The sequence below is a fragment of the Hylobates moloch genome, unplaced genomic scaffold (assembly GCF_009828535.3).
Source record: "Hylobates moloch isolate HMO894 unplaced genomic scaffold, HMol_V3 SCAFFOLD_5, whole genome shotgun sequence".
In the NCBI taxonomy this organism is placed as follows: Eukaryota; Metazoa; Chordata; class Mammalia; order Primates; family Hylobatidae; genus Hylobates; species Hylobates moloch.
In genome coordinates, this window is record NW_026652280.1 from 21294244 (window position 1) to 21310293 (window position 16050).

At 41.9% G+C, this 16050-nt stretch overlaps 1 protein-coding gene across 10 annotated transcripts in view; it reads right to left on the reverse strand.

Moving 5' to 3' along the window:
• The window catches only part of NEDD4L (NEDD4 like E3 ubiquitin protein ligase), a 359974-nt gene that overhangs the window by 92439 nt on the left and 251485 nt on the right, over positions 1-16050 (reverse strand). The gene's annotated exons all lie outside the window — the stretch shown is intronic.

Below are 16050 nucleotides of genomic sequence, written 5' to 3' on the forward strand. Positions count from 1 at the left end.
AAGCTATCCGTTTTCCTTGTTAACAAAAGAGAAACTATAATCACTTATTAAACTAGTGTAGTGACACTGATCAGCAAACTGATACTAAATTGCAATCTCAGAGTATATGATAGGTTCCCCTCCTTCTCCAGCTCTCCTCACCTGTGCCTCTGCTGTTCTCCTAAATGAGAAATTGCTGGGCCCATTTACATATGGAGGTAAAAATAACTTCCTGGGCCCGGAATGCAGATGGGATGCAGAAGATGGTGCATTTCTGGCTGTCCCTGTTTGGAACCCCAGCCCTCTGGCCCCGATAGGGCTGGGATATTAATAGGAGTAAGATTCACAGGTGCACAAAGCACAGGGATTTCACTGGTCATGGCCAAGGGATATCTGGCTGCCACTCTAACACTAGGGCTAAAAAGACAAATCCCATTTCAAAATAGAACCAGAGAATGTGATCCTTAGGAGGGACCTCAAAAGTCATTTAGTGCAACATACATCTTAGGCTTGTATCCTCATCCATCCCCTCTTTCAAGTGGTTGCTCACCCTGCTTAGCTCTGAACATCATCAGTGATGGGGAGCTAACTACGTAATGGGTTTGTGGAAAGCAGATGGGTTTTGGACATATAGATGGCTAGTTTAAAATCCCATGTCTATCTAGAAGTAGCTGAACAACCAAAGAAAGGTTTCTCAATCACCAAAGGCCAATCTCATCCAAAGTGAGGATAAAAACCACTTTATCTTGCACAGTCATTGATATTAAATGGGAAAATTAGATTCAACAAATGTTCTTTCTTTCTTTTTTAATTGAGACAGAGTCTTGTTATGTTGCCCAGGCTAAGTGCAGTGTCACAAACATAGCTCACTGTAGCCTCAAACTCCTGGGTCCAAGCAATCCTCCCACTTCAGCCTCCTGAGTAGCTAAGACTATAGGCATGTACTACCATGTCAGGCTAATTTTTTTTTTTTTTTTTTTTGTAGAGACAGGGTCTTGTCCAGGTAGTCTCAAAGTCCTGGGCTTAAGTGATCCTCCCACCTTGGCTTCCCAAAGTGCTGGGATTACAGGTATGAGCCACTGCCCCTGGCCAATAAATGTTACTTCTGACTAGGGCATCTCAAAGTCAGCATCATTAATATTTGGAGCTAGATAATTCTCTCTGCGAGGGCTGTCCTATGCTTCGTAAGGTATTTGGAAGCATCGCTGGCTTCTGCTCACTAGATATAGCAGCAACTCTCACCCCTTAGTTTTGTGCAATCCAAAACTGTCAAACGTCCCTGGGAGGCAGGTGTGGGGGCAGGGGGAAGAAGTGCTCCCAGTTGAGGACCACTGTCCAATCCTACTCCCTCCCCTCCACTCTGGAAGGTGTCCATTCCATCTTTGGGCAACTTTATAAGAATGTTCTAGTAATCTGGTGTTCATTTTTCTTTAACTCCTATCTCCTTGAAACATCAAAAGAAAAGTAATGTAAGTTTCTGTAACTAGAAAGTGGCAAGACTAGGATTTGAACCAGAATCTCTTCCACGTTAACACTCAAGAGTGAAAGAGTTATTTGTTTCCACTATTGCTTAGTGGCTAATCTCTACCACGGGTCAGGATGGGTTAATTTGAAGAAAGTTATGTCCTTATCCTCTAGCTGCTTTTCCTTTTGCCCCCAGAGTACTTAAAAAAAGATCGGCAAGCAAAGCTCCATGTACCAGAGTATTTCCTTATTAATGGGTAAAACAGAGAGTGTGACATAGTTCACTAGGTGGCTGCCAGGGAAATCCCCAAGAAGCTGAGACCAAAGGCGGAGCTCCTTGCAAGGCTGAGTTGTGTTTAAGATCCAGAGCAAAAGTTACACAGTTTCCAGAATAAGGAGCCAGGCTACATAGGGCTATAAATGGGAACACACGGTGGGGCTAGCATCAAAGCCAGGAAAGCCCAGGAACACGAGAGGGATTTAAATGTGAGGGTGCTTTAGAGAAAAGCCCAGAGGAGCAAAATGCCCCAAATATTCACTTCAATGTCGTGTCAAAAGCCTTCAACAATCAAACTACCAAAGACAATAAGAATGAGCATCCTAGGCACCAACCTTTGACTCTTTATGTCTCAAAACACAAGATCAACCTGGGAGAGAAAAGTTCCATTCATTACCCATGACCTTTTCCAAGAATCACTGTGTACATGGGCTACAATTCAGGTGCCCATGCTTGCAAGAAGTGGTTGTGCACCTCTGCCATTTGGAAAACCCCCTAGGATGCGTCAAGTAAGGCCCCAGGAGCAGGGCTGCCCAGTGCTGACGGCAGGTGTCTGCTTCACTTTTGCACTCTGATGCCTCTCTCGCCTCACCCTAGCCCCAGTCCTGAAACCCGCTTCTGTTGCACTGCATGCCCTCTACTGATGACTACAAAGTAGAAGAGACGAGGAAAGCACTATCTCCAAGAAGTACATCACCTCGACGCACGTGTTCAAAGTCACAGGTGGAGATCTGAAGTACGCCGTGGGAGAGGTCCTCCCAGGCCTGGGGCATGGAGCCTTGGGTACTACTGCTTGCTGGGAAAGAGCTAGCTAAATGGGCACCAATCCTTCCCTAGACGAGGGTCCTCATCTGGAAAATGGGGCTAAGACCATCTGCACATTCTATTTCATAAACTGGTACATATCTCAGATGTCAGGGTATATGAAAGGCTGCTGCAAGTTACTATTGAATGTTATTAAGCTACTGTTGGTGAATATTTTAAATTGACTGTTGAGAAATAGGAGGAGTAGTGGGTCCCTGCCAAGGCTGGCCAACTGGAAAGCATACAGTTATTTTCAGAAAGCCAGTGGTTCAATTCATCTGGTCTCCAATGAAGGAACTGTTGTGTTGCAGAGTTCAGTGTGTGCAATTTGAGAAACCTTGTTCTATTCTGTGAGGACAAAGTATATGAAAGAGCTTTAAAAAGTGGGATGGAATGTTAGAAAGTATCCCTTAAAAAATAACTTCATGAAGCAATGAAAGGTAGCATAAGGAGTAAGATGCAAGACGAAATAAGGCTAAAAAACTTGCTCTAACCTCAAAACGGGGACACTCTCTTGGGATTTTAGAAATGACTTTTTTTCCCCTTTAAAACATTATCTAGTGGGAAGCTATTCACCAATGTATAGACATGATACACTTAAGAGACCATTTATGTATATGCTGGTGGTATGAAACATGAAGCCTATAATCCCAAAGAAAATTGTGTCATCAACAGTAATCCTCAGGCTAGACTACAAAAGATTCTGAAATCTACAGAGTAACTGGGACACCAAGCAGCACTAACCCAGGAGCTTCAGTTACATTCTCTCACTATGCTGAAGTTCTTAGTGAATCCCCCATCGCTGGGGCAGGGGCAACAAGGGGATGTGATGCGTTCCATCACACTTCCAAGCGCACACTGGTGGGCACCTCTATAGGGCGTCTGTAGGAAACCAAAGGGCACGGCACCAGTGGTAACTCACCTCTGATGACAGAGCTGGGCTTGGGGCCTGGGCACAGTTTCTTGGTCATCCTAAATATTAATGAGTATTCTGCATTCAACTCCATGATATTTCAATGGCTAGAACTAAGGCTGCAGAAATACGCACCACATTTCTATCGCGTGATTCACAGACAACTGCTTGAAAAACACAGGCTGCTCCAACAATCACAAGGACCCTGGCAGAACTGTTCAGTTGCACTCCCTCTGACCCTCAGTAAGCTCCCTAGCCTCTCTGAGCGTCTCTCAAGTGGAGATAATAGTTTATAATCCAATGCATTATTAGAGGAATCATGAAGATATGCACAAAAGTAGCATAAGGTCTGGAAGACAGCAGATGTCTGAGAGGTAAATTAAACTGTTATTCTACAGGGTACCTCCCTGGAAAGAAAACTAGAGAGAGTGACACATTGCAGGGAGCACTTAGGAGCTGGCCTACATAGTCAGAGCTATAAACTATATAGATGATTCCCACATAACTTCTAACCTTCCCATTGATCAAAGTGCCCAATTTCATTAAAATTCAGCTTCTAATGACTATATTCATGGGCTGAATTTTACTAGAACATGAGGAGGAGAAGGGGTCAGTGAATAGCAATGGCCCAGGAGTTCAGATACTCTGGGCTAAACTGACATATTGAGACACTTAAATGAGCTCTATAAGTTGTCATTCTTTTATTGATTTAATCATTTGAGCTCTTCCATAGTTGAAAGGAAAGAGTACTGAGAGAGTTAAAGGAACCTGGTGCCTAACACACTATGGAACCCAAGGGAAATCACCTAAACTTTCTGTGCTGTATAAAACGTGGGGCTAAGACTCGGCAATTCAGATTCTTTATATGTGTACAGTTCTCAGAGCTTATGAGATACACCCTGCTGTAATAATACCAGTTTCCTTTGCCCTTAGGTGTCTATTTTGGACAAAGTTTAACTGAAAAAATTCTCTAATAATCTGTAAATCAAGCAATATGCACACACTTTCAATTTAGAATCTGAGGAGCAAATCTAGTAAAGCAGAGAGCGCTGCACACAGGGGCAAACCCTGTCCACTGAGCCACAGACTCATTCATCCTGGAACCCCTTGCACCTAACAGAGCCCAGCATATACTGGAATTCGGTAATACTGCACTGAACTGAGCTGGGACTCTCTGACTGCCATTTGCAAAAAACTCCAAGCACGGCCTCTACAGAGTTTCTCTGCTCTCTTTCCTGAGTAATTCTGAGAACTGAGCGCTGAGAAAGACAGCAAAAAGAGCATGGCTCCGTATTCTGTCTTTCACTCTATTCCTGGCAATGCACCTTTTTGGATGGTGACTTGGTGTAGTTATTTAACTTCTCCGAGCCCAGCTTCTGCATTTGCAAAGTGGGGATAACACTGAGAGGTATTTGGAAGGATGAGACTGGGAGAAGACTAGTGCACTAGATGGAGGGTAGTATTAAACCTAAATAGATCCTCAAGAGTACAGGGTGCTGCAAAACCTCCATTTAAGCTTGGGGTGGTAACCCTCCTATTTGTATCACACAATTAATTTTAAGCTATAAATCAACAACTATTAGCATATACAAGGCACTCACCACTCTGTGCCCAGCAGTATTCTAAGAGCTTTGCACAAGTTAGTTCACTTAATCCTCACAACAACCTTATAAGGTAGATGCTATCTATCCCTGTGTTACAAAAGAGCATAGTAAAACACAGAAAGGCCTAGTAACTCGTCCAGGGTACACTGTGAGTAAGCAGTGGAGCCAAGATCTAAATTCTTACCCACGACAACATGTACAGTCTCTTAAGTCATGGACATGGCTGATTTTACTTTTCAAAGTAAAACCTCCAGTTCTTACGGTTTTTTTCTTTTTGCTGGATAAAAATCTTGCCCAGACATTGGCACATTCTTGACCGTTCCTTGGGGAGCTAGTCATTGTAACACCTGGCAGATCATAAATGGACCATTTAAGCATTTGGAGGATAAATTATAAATCTGAGCCTACTTTGGATACCATCTTGAGAAAAACTGAGAATAGCTGACCATGAAACTCTTAAAATCTGATTTTTTAAAAAAAGACACCAGAAAGCCTTTTCGAAGCTCTCCATTACCCCAACCCCAATTCATCTCCCAAAGGGACCAGGATTGGGAAGGAGACTGCCTATCTATTTATGAAATTTAACTTAATTATATCTGTTACAAGACCTATCTGTAAAAGCTGTCAATGTTTGGGTAAATTGATTCTACCCATCCATAGAAGATAACTTAGGGCATTTCAAACCCACAGTAAATGGCAACTAGCTCCCAACAGAAACTAAAATACATTTAGTATACACAAAGGTACTAAAAAATGTTTTGATTCATTAGTACATACTGTATTCTTCTTTTCAGGCATCAATCTGTCAAAGAAATACCTTGTTGTCTAGCAGCCAAGAAATATATCAATGTTATTCATATGCTACACTGCAATTCAAGAAGTCAAGGGGACAAAAATACATTTGTTTCAGCCAAGCTCAGTCTTTGCATCTCTCTCCCTTCACCCTGCTAAGGGAACTGTAGACAGGAGGTGACACTTGGATAAAGGCACTGATGTGGCACCTTCTCAAATCGCTCATCATGCGGGATGCACACAGTGTGCAAACAATTAGCAGCTTTGTGTAGGAGGAATCCTCTTGAAATTCAAGTGAGAATTTCTAATAAAACAGAATCATAAACTCCAGAATGATTACTGTGCATACAAGACCAAATCATGTTGAGCCACAAGCCTTCTTCAGCCTTATCACATGTGTATGTAAATGTGCATATTCTAGTTGAGGAGTGAAAGTCACTGCAAACATTCGAGGGATGTGACTAAAGATAATATTTAGAAGGCAACTGTCATCAATTCAATGTGATGGCTAAGTAATCCTCAGTCATGTTATGAATCAGTATCAGCTACAGCCAGCAACTTAATCACTTATTTATTTAATTTTGCTTTTTGCTGGAAGAAATAATATGCTGTGCTGCAATTCAAGAGGACAAAAATACAGTGAGATATTGTCATATAAAATGTAATTTAGGAGACTGTTCTATATCCAAGGTGACATGATATCCCCAGAAATGTTTGTCATCATGTGCTCAATGGAATGAACCAGAGGGAACAGTGATTACTTAGAAGTGCTGCACTAAAGGGAGCCCATAAACTCACCCAGCCCACAAACATGTTTTTTTTTTTAAAGGAAAAAAGGGGAGAGAGAAGGAAAAGACAAACTTTAAAGCAATGTTCTAAACACTGCACATGCATTATTTCATTTAATCATCTCAATAATCCTAAGGCAGAAACCATTATTAGTCCTATTTTGAAAATCAGAAAAGTGTGGTTTCAAAAAGTTATTTGCCCAAGTCATACGGTCAATCAAGCCCTAATTGTGCAGTGAAAAATTCAGGATTGTCTTCTATATTGTTGCTGCATATTTTACTAAGATAACCAGGGTTCCAGGGATAAGCTGAACATCAGGTATTCCCAGAATACTATCAGTATCACGCATTACAACCCAAAGAAATTCAGGTTCCCTTAAAACATATACAGAAAAAAAATTATTTTTTCTTTTATAGGGATATTTCTGTAATTTACACTAAGATATGACATTCATGTAGACAGAGTGAACTAGCATAAATTTAAATTACCCAGAATGGTACAGCATATTATCATAGATTCATCTACTATAAATGTAAGTCTCCTTGATTTTATTCGCATGTAGTATCATTGATTTAGATGACTCTAATCATACTTGTTAACCCAGAGACATTATTTTTTAATTGTTTCCCTTCGAGAATTTAAATTGCTATTTTATTGGAGAAAAAGCCACTGAAGAATAGAAAAAGGGATCATCAAAGCACAACAGGGAAGAATAAACACAGAAAGGTGCACTTGTAAGAGGGGGCTCCCGGGAAAAGACTCGGAGACAGCGACAAACGATGGAACAGGAAACAGTCAAATATGGATATGATCACCGAAATCTCTCTCTGGTCAAATGTTCCAGCACACAGAGATACCTACCAAGAGAACAGGCGCAGCAGGGGCTTACAAGGACACTTGTGACTGTATTTAGGGCCCACTCAGCTCATCCAGGACAACCCCCCATACCGGGACCCTTCATTTAATCACATCTGCAGAGGCATTTTCATGTAAGGCAACGTTGACAAGTTCCAGGGGTCAGGACCTAATAAATCTGTGGGCCATTTTTCAGCCTACAAAGTCTCCTATTTGGGAGATACGAGCTCGGATGCTCACTGCTGGTACCACTATCTGGCTCTCAGGATCAAACACGACCTTTTTCTTATGACTAATTTTACACACACGTCTTCTCTTCCAACAAAACCACAAGCAACCTCAGGGCAAGCAGAGTTTTATGTATCTCTCTATCTCCCACAGTGCTAAGCAACAGCATCAACATGTAGTATGTTCTCAATAATCACTCAACTCAGCTGCAGGGTAAGATGATCCCTGTAGGACAGAATCTGAACTTTTTGACACTCTCATCCATAAGCTGCCCCACCCTTGTTGAAACTGGGAGACAGTAGGCTGAATACTGGCCCACAAAATTTATTAGGTCCTGACCCCTGAAACTTGTCAATGTTACCTTACATGAAAACACCTTTGCAGATGTGATTAAATGAAAGGTCCTGAGATGGGGGATTGTCCTGGGCCTTAAATGCAGTCACAAGTGTCCTTGTTTATTTTTATTTATTTATTTTGAGACAGAGTCTCACTCTATTGCATAGGGTGGAGTGCAGCGGCGTGATCTCGGCTCACTGCAACCTCCACCTCCTGGGTTCATGCAATTCTCGTGCCTCAGCCTCCCAAGTAGCTGGGATTACAGAGGAGTGCCAATATACTTGTTTAACTTTTTTTTTTTTTTTTTTTTGAGACAGAGTCTTGCCCTGTTGCCCAGGGTGGAGTGCAGTGGCACAATTTCAGCTCACCACAACCTCCACCTCCCAGGTTCAAGCAATTCTCCTGTCTCAGCCTCCCAAATAGCTGGAATTATAGGCGCGTACCACCATGCCCGGCTATTTTTTGTATTTTTAGTAGAGACAGGGTTTCACCATGTTGGCCAGGCTGGTCTCAAACTCCTGACCTCAGGTGATCCACCTGTCTCGGCCTCCCAAAGTGCTGGGATTACAGGCGTGAGCCACTGCGCCCGGCCCACAAGTGTCCTTGTAAGAGAGATGCAGAAGGAGATATGACACAGCAGAGGAGGCAAGGCAGCCCCAGTGGCAGAGGCTGGAGCCCGCTGGCAGCCCCCAGAAGCTGGAGGAAGCAAGGTGCAGATGTGTTCCTAGAGGCTCTGGAGGGAGTGCAGCCCTGCAGGCATCCTGACTTCAGTCCAGTGACACCTGCTTTGAAGTGGCCTCCAAAACTGTCAGAGGATAAATGTCTGCTGTTTTAAGCTGAACTGGTAGTAGCTTGGTACAGCAGCCCTGGGAAACTCAGTCATAGGCAAAGACCAATCAGGCTTTGCTCCAAAGCCTGCTTTAGGAAGAAAAGACCTGGAGGGTGAATGATAGATACCTTGTCCCTGGATCAACCAGGAAGCTCTTGCAAGGCTGAATTGCATGGGGCAATCTCCTTCCTAACTAACAGTGTCTTGAGGTTCCTTATAAACATCTGGATACCACCAAAATCAAAAATGCTACCTGTGGGTCAAACTCAAATTCCACAAGAGAGATTAGGAGACTGTCTGAATGTCTGCCCCAAAGTGTTCTGACAACTGTGGTATGACTCCGGTCTGGGGGCACACACAAGCTCCCTCTGTCTTGCCCAAATCCTTTTGGTCTGTGCCTACACACCAGGAGTAGCTTTCTTGCTGGAAAAACAAAGGCAATCAAAAATGAAATACTGTTTCACTCACCAAACCAAACTCCTTCAAAACTCTGCTTAAAACAACTGCTACCCCTAACCACCCCCCAAAAACAAATCTGTACATTCTGAAGAAAATCTCTGCCAGGAATCTCCCCTAAAAAAATCTTGCCCCCTTTTTATTTGCCTGCCCTGGGTGCCAAAGTGCAGCTGTGGGTGGTTGTGTATCTGCTTATACAGAATCTGCTCCTATCATCCTTCCTCACAGCATAGCACCTGAGCACGCAGCACGGCACTCTAACACCACTCAACAGGACACCCAGCTCAGAAAACTGTGCTTTCTGAGGCTATATGATCACTGAGATATTTTAAATATTAAAGTATTGATATGTCATTTAAACTATTTTTTAAAAAGCTCATAGCAGCTTTATTCATAATTGCCAAAAGTTGGGAGCAACCCAGATGTCCTTCAGTAGATTAATGACTAACTAAGTGGTGGCATTTCCAGACAGTGGAATATTATCCCCGCACTAAAAAGAAATGAGCTATCAGGCCATGAAGAGGCACAGAGGAACCTTAAATGCTTATTACTAAGTAAAAGAAGCCACTAAGAAAAGGTTACACACTGCATTATTCCACCAGCTGCATGATATCCTGGAAGAGGCAGAACTGTAAAAATCAGTAAAAGGATGAGTGGTTGCCAGGCTTTAGGGGCATGGGAGGGATGAACAGATGAAGCACAGAGGATTTTTAGGGCAGTGAAATTATTCTGTATGACACTATAATAGTGAATACATATCATTATACATTTGTCCAAACCCACAGCATGTACAACACCAAGAGAGAACCCTAGTGTAAACTATGGACTTTAGGTGATGATGTGTCGGCTCATCAACTGTAACAAACATACCACTCTGGTGGGGGAGGCTGATGATGAGGGAGGCTGTGCCTGTGTGGGGGAAATACATGGGAAATTTCTGTGCCTTCCTCTCAACTATGCTCTGAGCCTAAAAATACTCCAAAAAAATAAAGTCAATTTAAAAAGAAAAAGGAAAAAATGCTCCAGTGGCCAACCAAATGAATTCTGTTGTATCTGCTGTGTTTTTATTGTTATTTTAATATAGCCTAAATAATGGAGACCATTAGTTAAAAACAGAAAGAACACAAATATGTAATGTGAAAAAAACTTGAGACTGGGTACACTTTGGGAGGCTGAGGCAGGAGGATTGCCTGAGGTGGGGAGTTCAAGACCAGCCTGGGCAATATAGCAAGACCCCAGTCTCTACAAAAAATTTAAAAAAAAACAGAAAAGAAAATCACTTCAACTCCTTTTACCTATGAGCTCAAAAAATAAAAGGAAAAAAAAATCAACATGGTCTGGGAGTTTAACTGAATAAAACCAATGAGAATGTCACAGAAAAACAAGTATTTGTAGAAGAAAAATCACTATTTGTAGCTGCTGGTTTTTGAAAGAGCAACAGTTTCTGTTCATTCTAGGGCTGCCATATTTTTATTTAGCCACTTCCTAAGAAATGTGTGTGAACAGCTGCTTGGTTAAAGAATAAAATACTGAATATAGAGCCATTCAGTGAGAGTCTCCCCATCACCCCACCACCCTAGCTACAACTTCCTCTAAAAACACATGGATACCAAAATTAGTCAGTGCCAAACCAAATTCAATAGCCTTGATAAGAAATCCCACCATGGAGTGTGAAAGCCTTCTCATTTATCTTGGTTATCTAAATTAAGTTGGTAGTGGAAAAGGGGAATCCTTGGGTTTATTTTGGAAGAAAGCGGCAAGCAGAAAGTGTGACGTGTATTTCCGTGATATTGATTCCTTATCAGATTTCCCATGTGCCAAAGTGAAAGGTTGGTATAAAAATTAGACAAAATAGGTGTTCATGGCACCAAAGACAAATGGTATGTGGGAAACTTCCTAATACCAAAATTTCCTGGTTGGACATGGTGGTTCACGACTGTAATCCCAGAACTTTGGGAAGCCAAGGTGGAAGGATCACTTGAGCCCAGGAGTTTGAGATCAGCCTGGGCAACATAGCGAGAACCCATCTCTACAAAAAATACAATAATTAGTCAGGCATGGTGGCATGTGCCTGTGGTCCCAGCTACTTGGGAAGCTGAGGTGGGAGGACTGCTTGAGCCCAGGAGGTGGAGGCTGCAGTGAGTTGAGACTGCACCACTCATTCCAGCCTGAGCAAGACCTTACCTCAAAAAAAATTTTCCTTACTCCGAGTAAACTGGAGATCTTATAAAATAAGCAACTCATGAGAACCCATTATTATACACCAGAAAACATATGAGTCAAAGGTAATCAGATGTTTTACAAAGACTAGGTTATGTTAATTAAAACTTTAAATAAAAACAGCATTAAGTAAACAGCAGTTTATTATTACATGATCATAGCACATGGTTGATGGATTCTTCAGAAGCAAGAGCTTTCTTGTACACAACCTGGGTTATTAAAATTGCTGTGCCTTTTTACAACATCGAAACATATGGTAATTATCCCATATCCAACAGCTGATGTCTTCTTGCTGTTCCAAAGGGGGGTTTATTACTATTCCAGAAGATAATTTGTTCTTTAAATTAAAAACCAGCTAGACAGGTGCATTAACTACATTGGCATTGATTTTCCCAAGAACACAAGCCATTTCTCATCATGGCTTCATAAAATAATTTGATCCATCAGTTAATGAAGAAGAGTCCATGGATACAATTATCCCCCCACCTGAAGAAACAAATCCATGTATGGGCTGTAGCAGCTACTCACCAACCAAGTTTGCTCTGTATTATACAAGTTTCCTCTTGTATTATTTGACAAGTTTGAGGAATTAATATCAGATTCCTGGACATTACGAAGTTGGATACGATAAAAACCCAGGAAAATGACATGAGAGAAAAATACAACTTCAGGTACATCCTAGCCCAAAGACAAGCTAATGTATTTTGGGCTGTCAGTAACCTAAACATATAAAAGAGCAAAAAACAAAGTGGTTGTCCATTCATGTGCCTTATAAACATTTTATGGATCTAAAGGTATCACTTTCCAGACTGACTGCTACTTAACAGGCAAGTGTTTATTTAGGACATTGTATGTAATCCAAGCATCCACAGAATAACAACATTTCAGAGCTTACATTCCAAATACTTCTTTGTACTAAGAAGTAATGCATAATAAGCTCATTCATTCAACATCTGATGAGAATTTAATCATGTGTAAAGCATTATACTAGAACATAAGGGGATGAGAAAAGGCATAAAACCATCCCTGGCCTCACAGGAGCTTTGAGAAAAGGATGCAAAAGGAGACATATATAGAACCATCTATAAATACAAGATAAGAGTGTAATGTGAGCCAGGAGCAAGGTAAAAATAAAGTACTACGAGAGAGTAGAGGAGTGAGACCATGACTAGGGTGGGGGCGGCCCAGGGAGCCCTCGGATGGGAAGAGGGGCTGAGAAGTGAGGTGGTGGGTGAGGTGGGGGCACCCCTCCCAGGGGAGCCTGTGGAGAGTTATGCCCAGTGGGGTGGTGAAAGCCCCAGAGAGTAGAAAGGAAAATGCCGCCCAGGAGAGGACAACCTGGCTGGGGTGGGGAGCACCTCGAGGCATCTCTCTCTACTTGGAGGGAAAGGGGAAGCCACAGAGGCAGCAGTGAGAGTATACGCTGAGGTGGAAGGACCACTCAGGGTCAGCGCCTCCAAGGAGTCCTGGCAGCCACTTGGCCTTGCATGGGAACTTGCGGTTTAATCTTCCGTGAACTTCCATGGTTGATACCCACTGTTACCAGCCAGTCCCTCCTGTACGCCTCGGAGGGCACCCAAAGCTGTGCGTTTGAGTGCTCACTCTGTCCTTTAGGGGTGTGAACTGGGTGCCTCTCACAGACCCCCAGAGCTGTGTTCTTTTGTGGTACTTTTCCTAGGGGGTTTCCTACAGGGTTACAGGTAATTAAAGGCCAGATAATTTATACGAATGTGCTTTTTATACTGGTGTTATCCCAGGTAAGAGAATTGGGGTTGCTTTTCTCTAAATGAGCATAAATGTGTGGGAAGGGGGTGGCTGGAAGGCTGCAGGGAGAAGAAGGAAAGGGAAAATTGAATACATTTTTATACTAGCCATTACCAGCTGCTGGCAAATGTTCACTGTACCCATGGAGTGGTGGGGGTGGGGGGGAATCCAAGTTTCACTTATCAACAGTTAAAAGTGGCAAATGTTTTGTCCTTAATTAGTTTCATCTAATTGTGTATCAGTCTTAAAAACTGATACTCCAGATTAGCTTACTGGAAAATACAAGACATAAAAATTAGGGCTGTCTTTCCTAGGCAAGATTGTCTTACAGGCAAAAATGCATTTGTCGTGTGCCAGGCAATTGGTACAATGGGGGAATCAGCCGGACTAAATTATTCTCAGGGGTCAGAAAACAGCCAACTGACACAGAATTAGACAAATGGAATCAGTCCATTTAAAACTGAACCAATGGTGCTAGATTCATTGCACTACACTCTAACCACTTTTAAAATAGAAATATTGCTTGCCAATTTTCACTTCTCTCTCCTCTCCAGGCACAGAGAAAACATGACTACACTTTCTAGCATCCTTGTGGTCAGGGAAGGCCATCTTACCAGTTTTGGCTAATGAGAAAAGGTGACCTGTCTCACCTCCGAGTGGGGGCTGTGAAAAGCTCCAGCGCAAACTTCAGTCAGCCTGGTTTTCTGTGTGACCATGTGGGTCGGTCGGCCTGGTTCTCTGTGTGACCATGTGGGTCAGTCGGCCTGGTTCTCGTGTGACCATGTGGGTCGGTCGGCCTGGTTCTCTGTGTGACCCTGTGGATCCGAATGCCTGTCAACCTATGTTGATGGGTAGTGTGAATGAGAAATAAACCTGGGAATGTGTTAAGCCACTAAGATTTTAGGGCATTCTGACATAACTCTCTTTTTCAGTGATCATCACACCAGTGGGTTTCTCAGTGGACATCCAGAGGAAAAATAGGGTGCTAACTTTATGAGCAGATGACAAGTCTTTATAGGACATAAAGTTGCATGTCTGCATAAATGAACAGTTTCTTTTCATTAAAAAAAAAAAAACGACTAAAATTTTGGTCCACAGTCCAGCAACAATAATCCTTTGCTTCAAAGCTGCATAGAGATACATTTTCTCACTCTAATTTGTAGGAGACATTGCAGAAATTCTTTTCTCACACATCATTTCTAATAATATCACTTCATATAAACACAATTTTCAATGCAACGAGATAAGGGATCGCCTACCTATTTTTAGACGCTCTCCCAGTTGTGAGCCTAGCCACTGTTGTCTATATACATTTGGAGTAACCTCCAAGCTTTTATGCTGGTAACTGCTTCACATTTGCCAAGAGTGAGATTTGCCAATAGCATCAAGCAAATGACAGACAGTATCATCTATTTTACCTTACATTTGTGAAGTATAATCAAACAATGGGTTTGGATCTATTTTAGACTGTCTAGTTCAATGATGAATGTGGATCTATTTTTACAACAAACATGTTGCACTTTAATAAGATTAGCAAAACAAATCTGGTTGTTGAATTTCCCTGTTAAACTTCCTGATAAATGGTTGGTGCATTAGTCATTTCTTTGTTTCTTCCTTCATTTGTTCATTCATTCTATAAATATGTATGTGGTGCCTGCTTTGTGCCAAGCATTGAGTGGGCTCTGAATGTCTGAAGTCTAATGTCTAGGAGTTTATAATGATATTAATTTACAGTAAAATATCTGATCATTGAATAGTCAGTAGTTATGGATATTTTGTTTTAATCATACAAATAGATGAATATTAAACATCATTTTTTCATGGTTACATGGGGACATGATGAATAAGAAGGTCTCTGAAAGTCAGTTTACTAAATTTCACTATGGAAATCATGACTATCAATGGTATACAATGCTGGGGTGAGACCCTGATTCTTGAGCGCAATTAAGGCAGAATTTGAACACTTATAAAAAGCTGCATATGTATTTACAATTTGTGCATATAGATTTCAAGGGATTTTATAACTCTGGTAACCCTAAAATATGTAGAATCCATAGAAGACATTCTCCTGCCTTGGACACCAAAGACACTCAATAAATACTTGGTGGTGATGACGTGTCAAGTGGAGGCTTCCTTCCCCTAATTACTAAGAGCTTCTCTTGCTTCAGTTGCTCTCACCCTCTGCAGCTACTGTGGCTGGTGGAACGGGCCCCTGAGCACGTGTAGCTGACTCATCTTACACCTCAAGAGGCATGCTTGCTGCAGGCTGTGTCCAAAACACACTTATGTTTATAACCTTATTTTAAAAGTGCTTTAAAAAGCAGATTCTTGTAGTAAACATATTAAAAAGTCAATACACGGAATAGCTTGGTTCACTGGTTCTCCGCTGCTTTTTCCATCAAATCAGACATGCCATGTCTCATAGGCCATATACTCCAAGGCTGCAACCCAGCAGCATGCAGGGGTATCAGCAATCCTGAGACAGAAACCTCCCACCTGCAGGCTGACTTCCTCCCACCTGCCCCTCAGCACCTCTCACGCAACAAAAAGTTTAAAGATGCAACTGAGCGTTCAGTTGTTAGAGCAAAAACCTTGAATCTGAGCTAATTTATACACAGCGTATAGAGTAAACTTAGTTTATTATCAAATTTACTTGTGAAAACATTCACGACTCATCTGGCACTCTTGTCACTGAACCATCATTGGTCATTTATTCATTTATTTTTACAAGTGATCTAGT